A 19,983-nucleotide genomic window follows, 5' to 3' on the forward strand; every position below is an offset into this window, starting at 1 on the left:
AGGGAGAGAGAAGCTCTGAATTTCAGCTTTTTTGAATTTCGTAATCATCATCTTAGATGAGACTCTGCCTAAGGAGTGGACCAGAAGGGTCTTTGTAGCAGGAACAGGTAGCCTTGCAGAAGGCCATAGAGCGTGCCTCATTCATCACAGCTAATGGAACTCAGAGTAAGACTTCATCACAGAGCAAGGGGTAGGTCACTACTGGGCCCTCCCCAAGATGAAAAAACATACAGAGGCTCAGACTTCAGAGGAAGAGAATCAGGGAGACCAGGAATGTCATATGAAAGACGAGAGGAAGCTGAGTGCCTAAAACCACAATTTTTTTATATCATCATGAGATCTTCTCAGTTACACTATACTTCATACTTCTCATCCCACACCTCCACACATATCTGCACACCCAGACACTCCTTTAGGGAGAGAGGCAGGAGGAGGACTTGGCATCACCAAAACATGGAGCAATTTTTTAATCCAAGAGAGACTGAATACTGAATACTTAGGATAATTAAGTTTGAATTTAACTACTTATTTATTTATTCCCTGTAGCTAACAACAACATGGAGGCTTGAGATGTAGGTGAGACTTGTTACAGTCTAAAGAGAAGAAATTTCATTTTCTCTGCAGATCCAAGGTTTAATTTTGTCAACAAAATCATGTGATCTAGTTATAAGAATAATGTGAACACATAAAGGATAGTGTGACAAGGGAAAACAAGGTTGTCAAATCAAAAATCACAAAAAAAAAGCAAGAAGAATAGTTGGAAGAAAGGACACAATCATCTACATAAGTAGAAGATAATACACAAAAATCTCCCAGAAATTCAAAGACAAAGAGTAGAGAATAAACCAATAAATAAAGAAAAAATAATGAGATGAGAGATTGATCTGGAAGGTTCAATCCACAAATTAGAGAAAGTAAGGGAAAAGGGAGCAAGACAGAAAGAAAAGAATAAAATAATTATAAAAGAACATTTTCCTCATTTATAGATCACATTTTAAAAATTAAGAATTTCCAGAGAAACTTGATGAGAAGTGTTACACAAAACATAATCTCCTGGAATTTTCAAATGTTAGTGACAAAGAAAAATAGAAGCTTAGAGGGATAAACAACCAAAGATATAAGAATTAGATTAGCCCCTAAACTGTCTACATCATTAAATATATGAATACATTAGACAATCATATGCAGAAATTACAAGGGAAAAATGTTTCAGCTTAAAATTCTATTCCAGCAAATATGTTGTTATTCTCAAAGTAGAATGATATTTTTCTCTTTAGATGAAGAACATTGGCCCTGAGCTAACATCTGTGCCAGTCTTCCTCTATTTTGTATGTGGGATGCCACCACAGCATAGTTTGATGAGTGGAGTAGGTCTGCCCCTGGGATCCTAACCCATGAACCCAGGAAGCAGAGCTCAGGAACTTAACCACTACACCATGAGCACAGCCCCTAGAATGATACTTTGACATATACAAGGACACAGACAATAAAGGAAGAGATATCCTTTCTAAATAATCCGAAAGAAGACCAAAAAGGATAATTAATAATCAAGAATTTTGAAATAATTAGAAAATGTGTATTATAATGCACTGAAAGTGGAATTTTAATAATTAATGTTTCTGTGATTGCTACTAATGGAATATAATATTTATTAAGCCTTTACTAAGTGCCAGACATTTTGTTAAGCTCTTTAACTATAATAATATAGTTAATCTGTACATCATTTGCATGAGGTAAGTACTTCTAGACCTAATTTCTATCCCAAAACTCTCACTGATGACTTACAGATGTTAAGTAACTTCTCCTTAAGCATGATAACTTTTTTTGGTTAGCGTGTGTGTGTGTATTTCTATGAAAAAGTTAATACATATTTGTAAAAAAGAAAAAAGGAAAACAATGACATTTATAACCCCAAATTAATAAATACTAAGAGAGAGTTGTGTAAGTAAATATTCTCTATTCCACATTTTACAAAATAAAGTGTAAAAATTTCCTTGATTATACAAAACGTAATAATCTGTATTTTGAAGGCAGAAATGTTACAGAATTTCCGAATATGGATACAGCTCCAAACAGTCAAATCAAATCTGGCTCTTGACAGATGCTTAGAATACAACTATGTGAAGAAGAAAACCAGTTTACAAATTCTAGATAAGTTATTTGGTTGCAATATGTCAAATATTACTCCTCTCACTATAGCCTTCCTGCCTAATCACTGCAAAAGCAACATTTATAAGAAGCTCTTTGCCTGGTTCTCATAAGAAGAAATTCTCCTTAATAAGTTATCAATTAATTTCTTAGCAACTACTTTTGTAAAGCATATGAATATGACATGACTATTTTTATTACTTGGTTTCGGAGCATTTTTGTTTCATTTCTTTCTTCTCATAGAAATGTGGTCAATCCCACTAGAAACTTGCATTCTAGCTTGGGAGACAACATTAATACAACGCAAAGTCAATGGACAATAAAGTGTATTAATAAAATAACATATTATTCAGTGCAATTAGAAGACAAGGAATTTATAACGTGTGGTTATTTACAGAGTGTATATGATAAGGGTAAAATTACTTTGGGTTAGCAAAGCTATAATGTTCAGGGAAGAATTTACAGGAGTCAGTCTTGAACTAACTTTAAGTGATGAGCAGTCTATGTATAGAGGAATCTAGAAGTCACTTTATAAACAACATAAACCAAAGCAAAGGACATGTTGACTAGCTAGACTTAGGAGTGGAGGGTATAACAAAGAAAAAAGGAGACACAGAATCAACAAGTAATTCAGATTGCCCTGAAAATTAAACTTCAAAGTCAAAACATTCTAGAGTTCAAATATCTGATATTTGATTGGCTGTATTACAACTTGTAAGTAACACGAGATGAAGATGATTTTTATTTCTGTGTTAAAAATCCAGTTACCCAATGACCAACTAGAAACCAAGATCCATAAAGAAATAAGACATATAACAGTTGAATGAAGGAAGGCTGTTTAAAATGAAGCATTACAAAAATGGAATAGATGGAACTAGGCAAAGGGGTCATCTTCTGCTTGGTTACTGTCCTTTGGGGTTGCAAGTAAGAAGCAGTGAATGTCAAATATTCTAAAAAGATCTGTAAGCCTGCCTTACAAGCACTGATTAAAAGAACTGAATACCAATGTAACCACCAGATTTCCTTTTCTTTTATCTGCTACTGAGAATACTGAGTATTTTCTTATCTCCCTTACTTTCAGAAGTTCTCTTGCTATGTGCCTATCTATACATATTCATCACTCTGACAGCAGCATCAAGAATAAAAATTCAGATAAGAAAACATGCTGTGCATTACTTTATCTTTTAAATATGGGACATACATAAAAATAGACATACAAAGACAGCTTCTTAGAATGAACAGTAAAAATAAGCACAGTGCATCCTCATTTTTATCCTGATAAGCACAGAGCAATGGCATATATTGATCATTTGGGTTGTGGGTATTTTTAATTCCTCTTTCTTCTCCTAAAAGTCAATAATGCACGAGCTCATTTATAGGAAATCCTAGATTTACTGCCTAGGTGATTATACTTCAACAGATTATTCGTCTCCCACTGCCACTCAGGCAGTGGGAAGATTGGGCCGAACACACGGATAGAAGACTTTTAAAGTCATAGCAATTTTGGAGCTGACTGTCTGAATGAGCCTTCATTGTATACTCGAATGCCTCAAAGACAAGGTACAAGTTCAATGCTTAATAAACTCTTTCACCACTACTGTACTTTTACAACTACTTTTCTCTAAATAACATCTTAGAGAAGAGGGTTGTGCCACGTTGCATTACGTGCTGGACTTCATTTGTCAGGCACTAGTAAAATTCTTTTGAAAATATAATTGTGTTATGCCAACTAATAGGATTCTTAAACAAGGCAAGAAATGGCCTCTGTGAAACCTTATTTTGGTTAATTTGGGATTGTTTTATTGCAAGATGTTTTGCTATTTTTGTTATTAGCTATGGCAGGGATTGAAGGAATAACTAGTTCTTATTATTTAAATGTATATTTCCCTAGAAAAGACAAGCTGAATATGTCCAGGGATTTTTTTTAAATCCCACATATTACTCTAGTGTTATTTTAAAATTTATATTACCAGCAGTGATAAAGTAATTGAAAAGTATCAAACTACTTTTTTAAGAAACAGAGCAGTTGAAATATAAATGCAAAAGAGCTACCTTTCATTTAACTTTCCAGTTTATTTTACAATATTAAATTAGAAATATGCATTTAGAGTTATACTCATAAAGCATTCACATCCAATTGTGCCTCCTTCCAAAACCAGAGGAGAAACAGCTGAGAAATACGAGGCCTGAAAAGATTCCAAATTCTTCTATCCAGCTGTTAACTTTTCTGAAAGTTCTAGTGAGAAGCTAATGAAAACATGACTAAAATAACGACGAACTGCGATGCTTTTTCCTTGATTTATTTCCTAGATTTTTATTTGTAACTTGAACCCCAAGTCACTCCAATGAGGGCTTTCAAAAAAAATATGCTTCCTGTCATTCAACTTTCCTAAAAGCCAGTGCCTTGAGGGTTGGCATTTACTTTCCACATTTCAACATCTCTGCCCTTCCTTCCTTCCTTACTTCCTTTTAACAAGCACTCAGCCAGAAGTACATTGACAAGAGTCTCTTCAGAGGAAAAGAGCAGCAAGTAAACAGATTTCATATCAAAATGCTTTTGTTGTTAAATACAAAATTTTCCCCAGAATATATAAAGTGATAAACAATACTTCTACCAATAATTTATAGTCTTAGATAACACGAGTTCAATGTAACATTAGTCACTCTTTAATAACTCAGATCAACCATTTTCTATAGAGAATAAAGAGCTATGAATTAAAAAAAAAAAAAAGAGACTCTTTCAGTCTCTTAACATCACTCCACACTCAGATTTTAGATTTTATGTTTTTCCTGACATTGATCAATTCATGTTTCTCATGGTTTTGTCCTGGTGGCTGTTAAATTTGGACAAATGTTTCTACATGTGCTCCTTTCAGTGGATCAATTACAGCGTCGCAGCTGTCTCATGATGTTTAGCAAGAAAGTCTTTGCTGAATGGCAGAGAGACTAAATCAATCAAACATTTCTATTTTGCTGAAAACAACTGAGACTTGGGAAAAGCAACAAATGGTAGACACCTCCACATAGGTGGGTTTTCAATAAAACAAAAGAACAATCACAAAGTAATTGCCAACATATAGATGATGGTTGTAATCTGGATCCCCAAACCAATAATTTACTTACGATTCTCTTCATGAGATACAACCCTTAGTTACTAAACTATTGACATGAGGCTTTAAATGTAAACTTCACTATAAAATAGAATATACTATACCTTATTTGTAGATCTTGTGCAGAGTATTCAGAAACATGACATTGCAAATTTCTGTAAATAAAAAGAACTGATAAGTCAAACGCATTTTTCAAATTTTAATCTGAGCAACAGTTACGTAATTAAGGGCACACTATTGTTAACTATCAAATATTTTCTTACAACTTCTGGTGTTGGTAAAATTTTTATACATTGCCCTATATATTCCTACAGACAGAAACAAATGTAATGTGTGTCTATACCATTAAAAAGTATTATTTCTGATTAAATTTTGTATTCATGAAACTTGTGAGTGTTTTTACATCTGGATACTGGATCATTTGGAAGCTAATTCTTTAAATTTCACAACGAATATGAAGATATGCACAAAGAATATTATGGTTAGGTTTGATAAACAAGATGTTTTAACTAAATTGGGCAATAAATATACTTAAATATATATTTATATTTGTATATATATTAAATGCATATATAATGGTTACACTTGAGGAAAATAAAATACTTTACCAAAAAATGTCCTTCTTTCTATACCTATACTCAATACGTTAATTAATTAAAAAATGCAAGGGTAGTACATTTCACAATGCAACATTTTGGCCTTTTGGAGACAATCAAAATAAAGTTTTGGGCAAAATAATTGAAACATTAATAACTTGTTTAGTATTATATTTCACATATTGAAAAAAATAAAATTTATTGTGTGGGCTTTGGCACCAGATATCTAAGTAAATACATGAGATAAAATAACTAAGTTATCCTCCAAGATGATACGAACAACATATTGTGTTTAAATTTGTCAGGTTTTTTAGCAACTCTATCTTCTCTCAGTAAATGAGATAGTGGAAATAAAATGCCTAATGTAGTACCTAGAACTGAATTAGTTCCTCATATGGCAGGCTCCTCATAAATATCAGAGCATTTTCCTTTATAAATTATAGTTCTAAGGGAAATATTACAGAAACATTTTCTGTCTTTAATATATAAAATATAAATTTATAAATATAAGATATTTTTATAAAATATCTTCAGTATATAATGTAGTATAATATAAATTATGTAGCATATCTTTAATATAGAGATACTGTATAGTATAAGAGATTCTAATTCTAAAACTTTTGTTTCAATATAGCATGTTCACTTTTTTTTCAAATGTAGAAATGGTAAATTAAAAGCAGATCCAGATATATCTGTTAACACTAAGGGTTTTAACATAAAACAAAATCACATATGGTACAATAAGAAGAGACAATCACAGAAGCAGAGGACACGCAGGCATACAGACACAGCAGCAGAAGGAAACACAGAGGTCATGGAGACTGAACCCCACATTTTTGGGGGTATAAAATAATGCCCTGAAAGACAGTTACTGTTTAAGGTCATGGAGCACATTTGTAAAGGACTGGTATTAGAATCCATCATAAAAATAACTATGATCACTTAAAAAAATTTTTACAGGAAATATTCAACTGTATGAAGTTCCTGTAAAAAATCCACTTGCTGGATTAAGAATACTTATTTGTTGACATCAGATGAACATAAGGTGAATTTAAGTTATCTCCTAATATCTTAACCTGATGCAAGGATCTGATGCCGAAATCGTTCCCCCTTAAGATGTTTTAAATGTTGTTAATTTTAAGCTTAATATTTTCCAATTTTATTGTTCATCACAAGGATAAGTGACAAATGGTGACTGATTCGATGGTGCTACTTCTGTTCTTCAGCTGCAACTGAGTGAGAAAAACAGATTTATAAGTTTATAAATCTATCACTATAATTGTTTTGGTTCATGACTGAAGACAATTTAATATCTATTTGTATTCTTATAACTTTTTATCACAAGATTGACATACTTTCAAATATGTATTCCCATTGAAAGTAGACGAATTTCAGAGTTTCTTAAGATTTGCTATTGTTGCTTCTAATTGTTTAAATGTTTTATTTATTCACATAATACGTATCTATTGATCGCTCTGTGGCTTGTGTAATTGGCATTTTTCTAGGCACTTCGACTATATCAGGAAACAATTTTTTAAAAATCTTGTATGGTGGCAATTTCAATAGATACTCAAGAAATAAACAATACACAATAAGGATAAAACAAGTAAATCATATATAATGTTAGACGGTGATGTATTTTAAGGTGAAAAATGGTCAGGGTAGAGAAAGGGAGTTGTGAGTGGAGTGGCAGCAGCTTGCAATACTGAATAGCATGGACCAGGGGTAGATTTGAGCAAAGTCTTAAATAATCTTTGTCTACTTTATCAAAAGTCTATAATAAAGTTTGCTAGCTTTTGGTCAAGGCACTGTCTAAATTAGCGAAAAAATATCTAACTTGTTTGCATTTCAAAAGGAAGAAATTAATTTTGTTTCATTACTTTTGCACAAAAAATTATCCGGGTACTTTGCCTTCTGCAGACTTCTTCAGGATTGCCTTTGACGTTAAAAGCATTGCCACTACCTTTCTTTTAAAACACAAACCCATCACCAAGAGACATCCCCATTGGCCTTAAAAAAAGGGCACATATGGAAATAAATAAAATGGCAACAATACATTGCTCTAGGCATCAGGTTCACAGCTGTGCAGGAACACGGAGTAGAAGTTAACTTAAGTGGCTCGGTCCATGTCTCAGTCTCAATATAGAAAAGCTCCTCTCACAAAACATTTTGCTTTCAGATTAACCAGGCTAAGCTTCTTCATAGCACTCCCCTTTAGCTTATAATGAGGGAAGTAGGATGGTATCCGTCACCATGGGATGTTCTAGTGCACAAAACATTTTGCTTTCAGATTAACCAGGCTAAGCTTCTTCATAGCACTCCCCTTTAGCTTATAATGAGGGAATTAGGATGGTATCCATCACCATGGGATGTTCTAGTGCTTTAGGGATTGATTATGAGAAGACACACCACTAGATTACGGCATCCTCTAAGATATCATTTGTGCTCTAGGCCTCGTGATTATAAGCATCAAGTAGATATTAAAATAGAACAAAGCAAGTGCATCGAGGTTGAAATTTTCCTGTTTATTTGGTAAGATTTTTATTGCAGAGCATCATCAATCAGCATCGCGTCTCCATGAAATATCTCTGGTACTGCTTTTGAATGTAGATTTTGGTGTTTATAAGAGAAAGAGTTTCATTCTCTAATGATAATATACATGTCAATAATCCGATTTACTCAAGAATGTAGATTATCATATAATATCATTTCCTCACTTTTTAGAAAATCACACAAATATGTATTGTGTATTTCATGACCATATAATCTTAGAGATTCTTTTCACTTTAAATGTCATATCTTTTCAATATCTAGTCATTGTAATTTATCTGTCACCAACGATGAAGCTCTTATGAAGTCCTTATATGAGTGACATTGTAATCCATTACTTCTGTAGGAAAAGCTCACTGAAAATGCCTTGATAATGTTTGTCAAATATAAAGTTTAGATCCTTATCACTTCTTCTAATGAATCATTTTGAGAAGTCAGAGCGAAATATTTGTAGTTACTTTTTTACATCTAATGTATGTATTATCAAAGTTCTACAAATAAATTATAGAAAACATTTAGGAAATATTTAATTTCACTAAGAAGGAGTAGAGATCAATTTCTTCTCAGCAACAAGTCATAATTGTCTAATTATGTGTCTGAAGATTCTGAATATAATTATGTGTTAATAAAATTTCCCAGATATTCGTATTGGTAAAATCCAGTCAAAATCTTTTTGACAACATAATACTACACATTCTCCAAAGAACTGATAAAATTCTAGTCACAAATTTACCAACAGTCTAATGTAACTCAAATGAACCAAAAATGCCCCTCTCATTTATATCCCATAAATAGATTATATTTTACATCTTGATATTGAGTTGTTGGGCTTCATCAATAAACTTCAAACCTGCTTTCATACATCAACGTGTAGGGTAAGAAAAATGAATGTGGAGGCAGGTCTCGCTCCGTGATTTGAAGGAGATGATATAATGACACCACAAACCAGGAGATGATGCAACGTTACCATAGTGAAATTTCAAAAGTCATTACTGGGGAAGCGTAATTCCTCACTCCCCCAGAATGGTTGTAATCTGCTCTTGATGCATAATATTCTAAGTTCATTGCATGCCCGAGCCCCGGCGGCACTTTCTCATTAGCTATTTACTGCCTTAAATGAAGGAGACGTAGGGAAAGAGTTTGGACTTTACAGAGAGTCATAGATGTTCACTTTTGTGCTGCGCTTTGTGCGATCCCTGGGCTTTGTGCACTTGGGGAGCAACTTCACCTCCTGGAGTGACAGGTTCCTCTTTCTGTGTTAGGGGGCTTATCTTCGCAACATACAATACAGAGCCCAACATTCTCAAAAATAGTGGCCTGTATCTCTTATCCTTCAAATTATACTTTGTTCCCTTGTTGGCCAAATATTTATAAGAATTTTCATTGCCCTTCCCTTACTCAAATGCAGAAAAGAGAGTCCTTCCTAAAGATGTTGGTGGGTGGGTGTGAAGGAAGAGAAGGAATTGATGTGAAAGAAGGGATATCCTGGTGATAAAATGAACAGGATTGTACTCCACATGGGAAGTGGCTACATCATCAAACTGAATACGTGACCATTTTGAAAGTATAGTGTGGAATTTCGTAACCTTCCAAGTGTTTAACTTAGTGGTTGTGAAGCATTACTCATCTCTATGTAAGCTGAAGCTAAATTCTTTATTCATTGATTAAGGAAAACGTATCAAATTCATGAGCTTTCAGACTTCCAAATATAACAGCTAAGAATACAACGATCACTTTGTTTCCCCCTTCAAGTGTTTCTCTGTGTAGGCGAAATATGGTGCTGTTACTGCAAAAACAAAAATGAAAACTAAAAAAGAAAATCGAAAAAGAAAACAGATTTCATGTAAAGTAATTTTTTTTACGTAAACACAACATTCTGTACCTCTTTATTTTATGGGAGTGTTTCAACAATTATTTAAATGATGTGGTTCGTTTGCCAGGGCAATATGAAGAGCTCGGTCCCTTCTACAACGTCAATAACACAACAGGTTGCCAAGCCAAGCTCTATAATTGGCAACACCAGACCTATTTATTCTACGGGCACTCTAGCCAGTCAAATGGTATTGCTATTATGGTGCAAATAAGAATTGCCTTTTTTGGAACACACTTTTTGCCTGGTTTTAATTATGATGTTTTTCCATTTCTTTTAACAAGATACTGATGCCCTCAGTTGATCGCTTTTATTGAATTTGAAATATGTCAAGGAAGTAATTTCATGCTCTGAAATTAAGCAAAGATAAAAGCAAAGCAAAATCAGAAGTCCTTGCCCTTTGGGCTTTTTTTCTTCTTTTTAACTTGAGCTTTGTAAAATTATTAGAAGATCTGCAATGAAGTATATTTGATGATATTTTCTTAGTATTATTATATTTTAATTTTAAATCTTAAGGTGGAAAGAAATTCTGAAATAGTTGATTTCTGCTCATTTATGTAAGGTTATACTTTAAACAATGCATCCAACAGAATTTTATATTGTATCCAAATATAACCAGAGAAGAGGATACTTAATTATAACATATCTTTTTGGCAGCCAGACATTTATTTTTATGTCTCTTCTAAATATTTTCCTCTACTAGGTTAATTTAGTTTAGGTTTAAGGACATAGCAAACTTTTAAAAATTTCAAGTTGAAACAAAATCTACATTGTAAGGTGTCAAAATCATTTCACAACTATTCCAATCATAGCTTCTATTAATCTATATTTACAATGCTATATCTACATAACAGCATGATGAATGAAAGCATAAAGAAACAGATTCTTTGTCTTTCTCTAACATCAAAGTGGACCATGGCACTTAGCTGCCTTAAAATTAGGAAAAACTGAACATAAACTACCAATCAGGCAAACGAACAAACGAAAACTGAACAATTTTCTAGCAATGCTCAAATTTTATCACATCACTTCAGCCACACCCCACCTTCTTAGCTCTGACAAATTTCTATGTGCCATTGGGTATTCTGGCTCATCGAAAGGACAAAGAGGTAAAATGTGGCGACAAGGCAAAGGGTGGATGTAAGGAATAAAATGCAAAAAAGATTAGGATAAAATACGGAGAAAATTTTTTTTAAATTAGCTTTTGTTTTTTGAACATCTATTACAGATTAGGCACTTTGTATCACCTATTTCAGTTTCAGTCCCACAGCTACACTAAGAAGCAGAAATTACTATCACACTTTCAAACTCATATGAAGAAAGCAATGCTCAGAGCAGCTGTTGGAAGTCCCACAGTTAATAAATAAATGGCAGAGCCAAGATTTGACCTCAAAGTCCAAGTTCTTTTCCCACCTGTATGGTGCCATGTTGTAAAGATGTTGATGCACAGAGATAGAAAAACAATATCAAAGCATTTCTTTTTCCTTTCCCTCAGCAGGATTTAGCAAAAAGTTAAGGTCAGAAGTAGGGCACAGGCTTTAATTCCTTAAATTCTTTTAGCCATTATTTTATCATCATAAACACATACAAACAATGTTGTATTCCTGTCACAAAAATGTATAAAATCCTAGCATATCCAAGGAAGTTGGTTGAGAAATTATGAGATGAACACAACTAATGCAGTTTCCAAACATGCTGCCAAAGAAATAAAATCATGCATTTATAAATTCTTCCATATCATCCTTCATTTCTGATGCAAGTCAATTACTTGATTTCTGGATCATTTCTGAAACTTTGCAACAGTTCACAATGTCAGATCACTTGCAAACCTAAGAAATGCCAGGTCCTAGGACAGTTACAGGAAGTCTCAGACAGCAAGGCTTTTCCAGGAAACTAGGTTACGAACAAGTGTTTGCTATAATCCTTAGAAAGCTGGATAGAGTTGCCTTTTCCGATGTGAATATGAGGTTCAGTGCTCCCCTGTGGGAAGGAACAGGGGTGAAGCACTCTGGCTAATGTAAAACTGTTCTATCAAAACTATGCTGCATGTGTATCATGAATGCAGAATCTGCTCTCTCCTTGCATTCCATTTTGAATATAATAAGCCATTTTTAATGCAGCAGATTAACAGATTTACTTTCTAAATATGCTCAGATTTACTTTCTAAATATACTCAGATTAAGCTAATTTGGTGAATCCCATTTGGTCTCACATGCGGTAACAATTCCCAATCCAAAAGTTTACACAGAAGGATGTCTCTAATAAAAACAAAGGAAAAAGAGGCAAATTCCTTTCCTTCCCCCTAAGGTCAAAGTAAGCTTCCTATCAGCATTAAACTACAAAAGAACTAAACCTGCTATTCCCTAAGCAGTAAGGGAGAGAAATCAAATGCTGGTGGTTCAGGAATTTCCCAGGTAGCAAAGAGAATCCAAAGCCCAATTTGTAATTAAACAGTGCCAGAATATTACCTACATCCTTGACAACCAGCACCAGGATTACCAACAGTGGAGGAGAATGGAGGTGTCCATTCTCTCTGGATGTGCTCTTTAAAATACAGCCTTGTCTAGAGCGGGGCAGAAATTGATTAGATCATTTTTGTTTCCTTTCCACTTTAATTTCAACTGCAACAATTAAAATATACTTTCATTCAACACAGCTAGTAATTTTACCGAGCTGAGGTGAAGGTAAATAAATAAATACATGCCTATGGAAATGCATATACATATACATAAAGCAGAGATCAAAGATTTCAAGTTTTATTTTGTTTTTTCCTTGGTTAATTTCAGAATTATAATATTTCTGGATTTGAGTGAGAATTGCAAGAGATAATGTATGTAAAATACTTAGCATAGGGCTAGGCTCTTAACTAATTCTCAAAGACAGTCTTCCTCCATCCTCCCTTTGTCAATTTGCTTGGAAAATAAACTGGAGGAGAGTGAAAGAGGGTGCAAAACATTTTTGGAAAAGCAAAATAAAATGGGCATTGATTTATAAAGATAAACTCTGGTATAATAGAATACCAGGCAGCAAGGGTGTAGTAATTGACAACCCCACATAGAATATTATGCTATTATGTGTTTTTTTTCTTCGGGGGAAAGAACATTCCCCTTCTGTCATATGCATAGCAATAATTCAAATGCCTTTTTTTTTTTTTCCTGAGAAATGTTCAAAACCCCACCATTAATCCCTCCATCTCTGAAGCAGCGTAGACTCCAGGTAACATCGCCAGTGAAGCAGGCAGTTAAGTTATAGGAATTTCTGTTTCCTCACAAGATTCTTAGGTCTTAAGGTGCAGAGGGCATGTCCTAATAATCATTGTCTCCTCAGAACCTGGCATATTGTCTGGAAAATAGCAAGTATCCAATAAATGTGAGTACAGCTGCAATATATAGGCCACAAAACTAATGGATCCACAGGGGACCATGTAGCTTTCATGTTCTGCTTTTTGTAGTTGCACCATCCATCTGCATTCTTTTTCCAAGGCAAAAGTTACAGAGAAAAGAGGAGATGACTCCTTTCCATAAGTGTTCATTGGTATAACATAGGCTACTCAACTAGAATTCAAATGCATAGTTTTCCCTGTGGAAAAGAGGATATAATTACCAAACCAAAATTGATTATAATCATTATTACATGACATGCTAAATATATTCCAAACGTATTCTAAGTATGTTTCCAAAAGGGTAAGCCTGGAAATCTCTGATTTTCACTAAGTATAGTTATATATGTCTTTCTTCTTTTGCTTTTATTCTCCAAAATACATTGAGGAGAAAATGAATGAGAAAGAAACCCTTCCTCCACACACACTAAAAGCCCCCTCCAAACACTTCTCAGCATTTTCATTTTTGACAATTCCTCCCAAAACGCATTATCATGTGATAAAGACTTCAGACATTGAACTCAGTCTTTATTGGAAGTTTTTACCTGTGTTTTCACTATATCATCTTGTGGTCTCTGACCTTCGGTCCACATGAACCCTCACCATTGTTTTGGTTGTTGCTACTATTACTGTCAAAGTCCCATGGGAACATTTGCCCATGTGGAGTGGACGCTCTCCAAAAAAACTATGAAATTTACTTTCTTTGCTCCCAAAATTGTCCCTGAAATGTGTTTATGTCTGTTAGCAAAGAAATAAATCAAATGATGCATATTTGCAATTATGCAATCATGCGATTTAAGTATAATTGCTTTCTATACTATAAACAATTTTGGATTCATAAAGACATAATTTTCAAGAACCAGTGGGGATTTTGCACAGGTTTATCATATCCTACAAGAGTTGAGTATTCTCAATGAAAGGCAGGACAACCCCAAGTTAGCCTCATGAAGTAAAGGGTCCTGGACTCTTTCTGGAGAAGCCTGCTGTTTCATTGCTGAAATTCTCTGACAGAGTTATCCTTTCCCTTCCTGGAAGAGGCAGATCCAGGATGCTAGGGATCCAAAGGCTGTGGAGACACCCCTAATGCCTGCCTCTGTCATCAGTATATTGTCCCCTGCACCAAGTGGGGAGAGTTGCATCTTCCTGAGCAAAGACCTTGATTCACGTTTCATTTACTGTAGACCTGAAGGTCAGGAGAAGGTCTCATTATAAGTATCTTTTGTTTCCCTTATATTTGGTTTTCTAGGTTCTCTGCTTAATGGTCTGCGTGATTAGAAAAAAGTGAAATTATTCTTAGTTTCACCATTGAAGTAATAAATTACTCTTCAGTCGGACTAAAACAGATGTCATCTTTGATAACACATCCCTGACCCTCGGGAGTGACATCAGTATTCTATCTATGTGCTTCTTGTGCACCATATATTTACCCCCACTAGAGCATCTCACTATCATGAAACTTTAGCTGACTCTCCCTCCATTTCACTAAAAGTCCCTTGAGAGTAGGTACCATGTCATTTTTCACTGATTTTATTCTCAGTATCCAGCACAAGACATGCAAAAGAACAGACCTTTATTAAATATTTATTGAATAAGTAAACTATTAACTATTTATTGAATAAATAAGTGAATGAACAAACAACAGTAATGGCAGAGACAGGATTCTTAGAGGTCAGTTCTCAGTAATAAATGGGTCTGCATTATGTAATTGGGGTTCGCCAGACTTCATGGTGCAAGGGCAAGTGGGACTGGTCAGCAGACACCATAATAATTACAGGGTGGATCAAGCTATTCAGAAAGAAGGGAACACAGAGGCTTGTCAGAGGTGGGAAGAGTGCTTAAATAACAGGACAAGACTCATTGAGAAACATGAAATGGGAAAAACAAAAAAGATTAATCAGGGAATGAGGAAGTAAGACACCTGCTTTAGTACCTAATTATCAAGTCTTTATGCTTCGCTCTACCAGCTTTTTTCTGGCAGCTCCATTCTGAGGCAGATTATTCATGTTTTAAGCTACAGTTCCAGTAGTTAAGCACAGATTTCATAGGAGCACCTATTTCTCACCATGGTTACTTTTGAAGGAAGAGACATGTTCTCTAATGAAGCTGAATTTCAGCTGCCTTGATATCAATTAGGACTAATTTTTGTTAGAAGTGACAGAAATCCTAAAAAGATACTGACTTAAGGAAAGTGCTTGGTGAATATAAATAAAAAGTTGACACATCGCTGGATATACAGGTGCAAAAGATAATACCAAGCTATGGTTACTCTATCTCCTTAGAGAAAGTACTAACAGTGAAAAGAGAGGCATAGTGACGAAAATATTGGAGTTTTCAGACACGAGATTTAAAATCTTCTCCACAAAACTGTGGAGATAGCTATAATTTATATTCCCATCTTGCAGGTGGAGAAAAATTAGGTACAGCTAGGTTAACTTAACTTAGCCAGCATTACACAGCTTGAAAGTAGTAGCGCCAAAATTCATACTGGAGTAGTCTCTTAGCCACCCCCCTGCTCTGACTCGCATAACTAGATGAGCCAGAAGTGAAATGTAGAGTTTACTACAAAACCCTACCCACCCTTTCCACACTATCACCTGAAGTTTACTAAATGATTATAGGAAGGACATGAAATAAAAATAATAGAAATGAAGACAGAGAAAACGTGAGTCTAGGAAATAAAACACAAGAATGGCTATGATATTCCCCCACTGTAGGAACATTTACCTTCAGACATCAACCATTACCTATTTTGGTGAGGAAAATTTAACCCCTCCCTCCTCTCACTTCTTCTTACAATTGCACTCCCAATTATTCTGTGCTTGCCTCTATGTATTTTCTTATGGGAAAAAGGAAGAGTCACAGCACAAAAATAATCCAGTCCACAGTATCTTGAGAAATTGTAAATAAGCATAAGCAAACAAGAATGGAACTGATAAATTTTGAAATCAGGGAAAAGGAAACACTAAGCACAACGGCCAGAGAGAAATAAGATAAAGCAAGACTAGTTCGCAGTAGCCAAAGCCCAAAGAAAGCTTCAGTATACTTGGCAGGTGAGGTCTCAAAAAAGATGAGGGGAAATGTCTTGAGTGAAGAATATCCACAAGCCTATAAGCTACAAAATATACACATACACGTGAGTATAAAGAGCATAATTCAAATACAGCAAATAAAGGATAGAAAGACAGAGCACAGTAGCTAGAGGGAGATGCAGTGAAATTTTCCAGTATTTTAATTAATTGTAATGTTTAAAAACAATGATAAGAATTTAATTAAAATGAGTTTTTACCTTTTTGCCGGATGTTACTCTATTAACTATCCATTGGTCTTTCACTGTAGTAAACTATGATTTTTAAAAATTACTATTAATTCGATTAGTGAAGAATGTGAAGAGGATGAGATGTGTTAACCCCAAGCTTTAATAACACTAATTTCTTTTCACTTTTGTCCAGGACCTTTTGATTTCCTATGTTGTCTGCCATGATACGGTAAATACAATTGTACAGTACCAAAAATTTTAAGGGTTTTCATCCTAATATGTTTAAACATTATAACAGGAATGCTATATGATTTTAAAATATGTATTTACCAATGATATGAAAAGTTGCGTTACATTGTACACCTTAAACTTACACAATATTCTATTTCAATTATATCTCAATAAAGCTGGGGGGGAAGATAACAAGAAAAAAAATCTAATAGGCTTTCAAAAACAAAAACCAATAACAGTGCCATGCTAAGATTGGAGCCTGACACAAAAGAACAAATAAATAATATGGTCCTGTCTTTATTTAAAATTCTGATATTTTTCGTATTGTATATATTTTGCATTAATTTTTTTTCAAATATTGTATTAAAATGTTATTTTGGAAAAAAGTTAAGAATTTTATAAAGGGATTCTTTTATTAATAAAAAGAGAATTGTTGCTTACAAAAGCCAACACACATGATTAAAGACACAGAAAATGCTTGACCATTATAATAGCAAAACAAAATGTCCCCTTTGAGGGGATTAGGATATTAGACAGTTCTCTAATACATGAAGAATAGAGTGGGGTGAATTGCTGTATGTGTGTACTTAAAAATCTAATTCTATCTGGCATCTTAGTTTACCTGCCTGCACACTATTTTCTTCCTGTTATTTAAATAAATTGAGCTCTTAACTTCCTAACCAACATTAGGCAACATTTGAAATTGAACTCTGCCACGTGTTGTGAGTTTCGTTTTGGGAAGTTTCATTTTGATTTGGCACTGTGGGGTATGTGTGGGTGTATGTCTCTGCATGAAGGAGAGAGAGAAAGCGAGCAAGAGAGAGAATGTGTGTACCTAGATAAAGAATGCAGGCCAATGAGTAGAGACATTGACGAAAGAGACTCATCTTTGACAAGCTTCCTAATCTCCAGAGGGTTTATGAGTTTACTTTTGAATGATCTTAGTTGTAACCATCACCAGAAAGTCCTATTATCTAATTAAGCATTTGGAGGAAAAGACGCACATAAAGTCTAGAAAGCCAAATGCTGTGCAAGGGATCAGATTTATTGTAGATCCTGCCTTAATTTTGTCTAATGAATCCTGCTTATAATTATTCTCTGCATTTCATCATCCTTAAATTGACTGTCTCGATAAGACAACTCTGTAATCACTTCGCTTTGGGGTAGAGCCTGGGTGGGAGAATTGCAAATCATGGGAAATAGAGGATGTATACCCCCATCTTTTGTAATAGTCTTATATTCAACTACCAGAAATTAATGGAGAAAACTGAAGAGGTGGGAGCCACATGCTGTTCACAGCAGCCCTAAATTAGGCAGTGAAAAGAAAATATATTAAACAGCACATGATCAATGTCAGCTCTCTGAAGCGCTTACATCATCATTCTTCCACTAATCACAGTTGAGGATATTCAGAAACTTTGGAGCATCACACCTCCAATCTAAGAAGCCTCCCAAAACACTGCATATAATGTTTGAATTACATAAACACATGTTCAAATTTGAATTTGTTCTGCAGGGACAGGCCATTTCAATGGCGCATGTGGGACATCCAACAATACGAGCAATTCTAAAAATAATTATGTTTCTTCTAGAAAGCGTACTATGTGTAAAATTTCCCCTTGCGATTCAGATACAAGGGTGAATACAGTACCAGCTTTCTACTAAATCTTTATCTGTACACCTTCTGGCTATAAAACAGATGGAAAGAAATAGTTGCTTTTAGAGAAAGAATTCAAAATCGATAATGAAATATTTTAGGAAATCTATGTGGTAGAATTACAGAGATTGATGCTGTCTAATTTTTTCAAAAAGTATTTATTGCTTCAGTTATTTCACTGTCATGCATAGCTTGAAAATACTTATGTTGAAAAGACCAGAAAAGTTTTATTTTACCCCCATCTGAGCTAATCATGTACTAAAAAATCTTAATTCAATCTGAGATTTCCTTAATAAATATATACAATCAAGATCAAAGTTGCTCATTTTCCAAGGACTTCCTAGCAGTCAGAACACATCTGGAATAGTGAATCTCATTCTGGAAAAGTTAGCTCTGTCCCTTAGTTACCCACTGTGGGTCATTAGGAAATGCATTAAATCTCTTTGATCCTTAATTCTTCTTTGAGAAATGACAAAAACTGGGCCTATTTCACAGATCTGTGTTGAAGATAACATTAGAAAATATATATGAAGCATTTGCTAAGCTGTTCATAGAATAGTCAGCTCTTCCTAGATTTTGTTGGAATAACTAAAACCCTTCAAATCCCTGTGAATTATGACAACAAAGACTTTTCATGCATATCACTTGTTGACTGATGCTGACTGCTGTTCTTTTTCATCTGTTGTCTTCGTTCAAAGATCAAGCTGAAGGAGCAGTCGTTATTTGGGGCATGCCATTTTTGTGGCAGCAGAAAAAAAGCAAACATGGAATCTTATGATGGCTTCCTTGGATGTGGCCTATGTCACTTTTGACCCCATATCACTGGCCAAAGCAAGACATTTAGACTAGCCAGATGTCACAGGCATAATCATCAAATAACATGAAACAATCACACAATTTACCCCAGTATTCAATTAGTTATTATAATTTTTATGGTTAATATAATTATGTGCCTAAAAAGATGAGCAGGATCTTATTATTCTGGAAATCATGACATAAGTGGAATAAATTAGACAGAATGTCATCAAAAACAAGGTTCATGTCTAGGATCTGAAGATTCCTGTGGCATACACTGCTGGTTGATTGACCAATAACTTACCTCACAACTCCATTTTGCAGCCAATAAGCCACTAAATGGAAGGTTTTCTGGAGATTCCTGAGCAATCCTTTGTTTTCTTTGCCTAGG

The 19,983-nt window shown here is 34.4% G+C and overlaps 1 protein-coding gene across 1 annotated transcript in view; it reads right to left on the reverse strand.

Annotated features, from left to right (window-relative positions):
• Positions 1 to 19,983, reverse strand: part of PCDH15 (protocadherin related 15) — a 1,592,394-nt gene that overhangs the window by 955,245 nt on the left and 617,166 nt on the right. The window contains exon 5 of the mRNA XM_070487986.1: positions 5,363 to 5,413. The gene's annotated coding sequence lies outside the window, so the exon portion shown is untranslated. The remainder of the gene's footprint in view (positions 1 to 5,362; positions 5,414 to 19,983) is intronic.

This window comes from Equus asinus, chromosome 2 (genome assembly GCF_041296235.1).
Source record: "Equus asinus isolate D_3611 breed Donkey chromosome 2, EquAss-T2T_v2, whole genome shotgun sequence".
Taxonomy (NCBI): domain Eukaryota; kingdom Metazoa; phylum Chordata; class Mammalia; order Perissodactyla; family Equidae; genus Equus; species Equus asinus.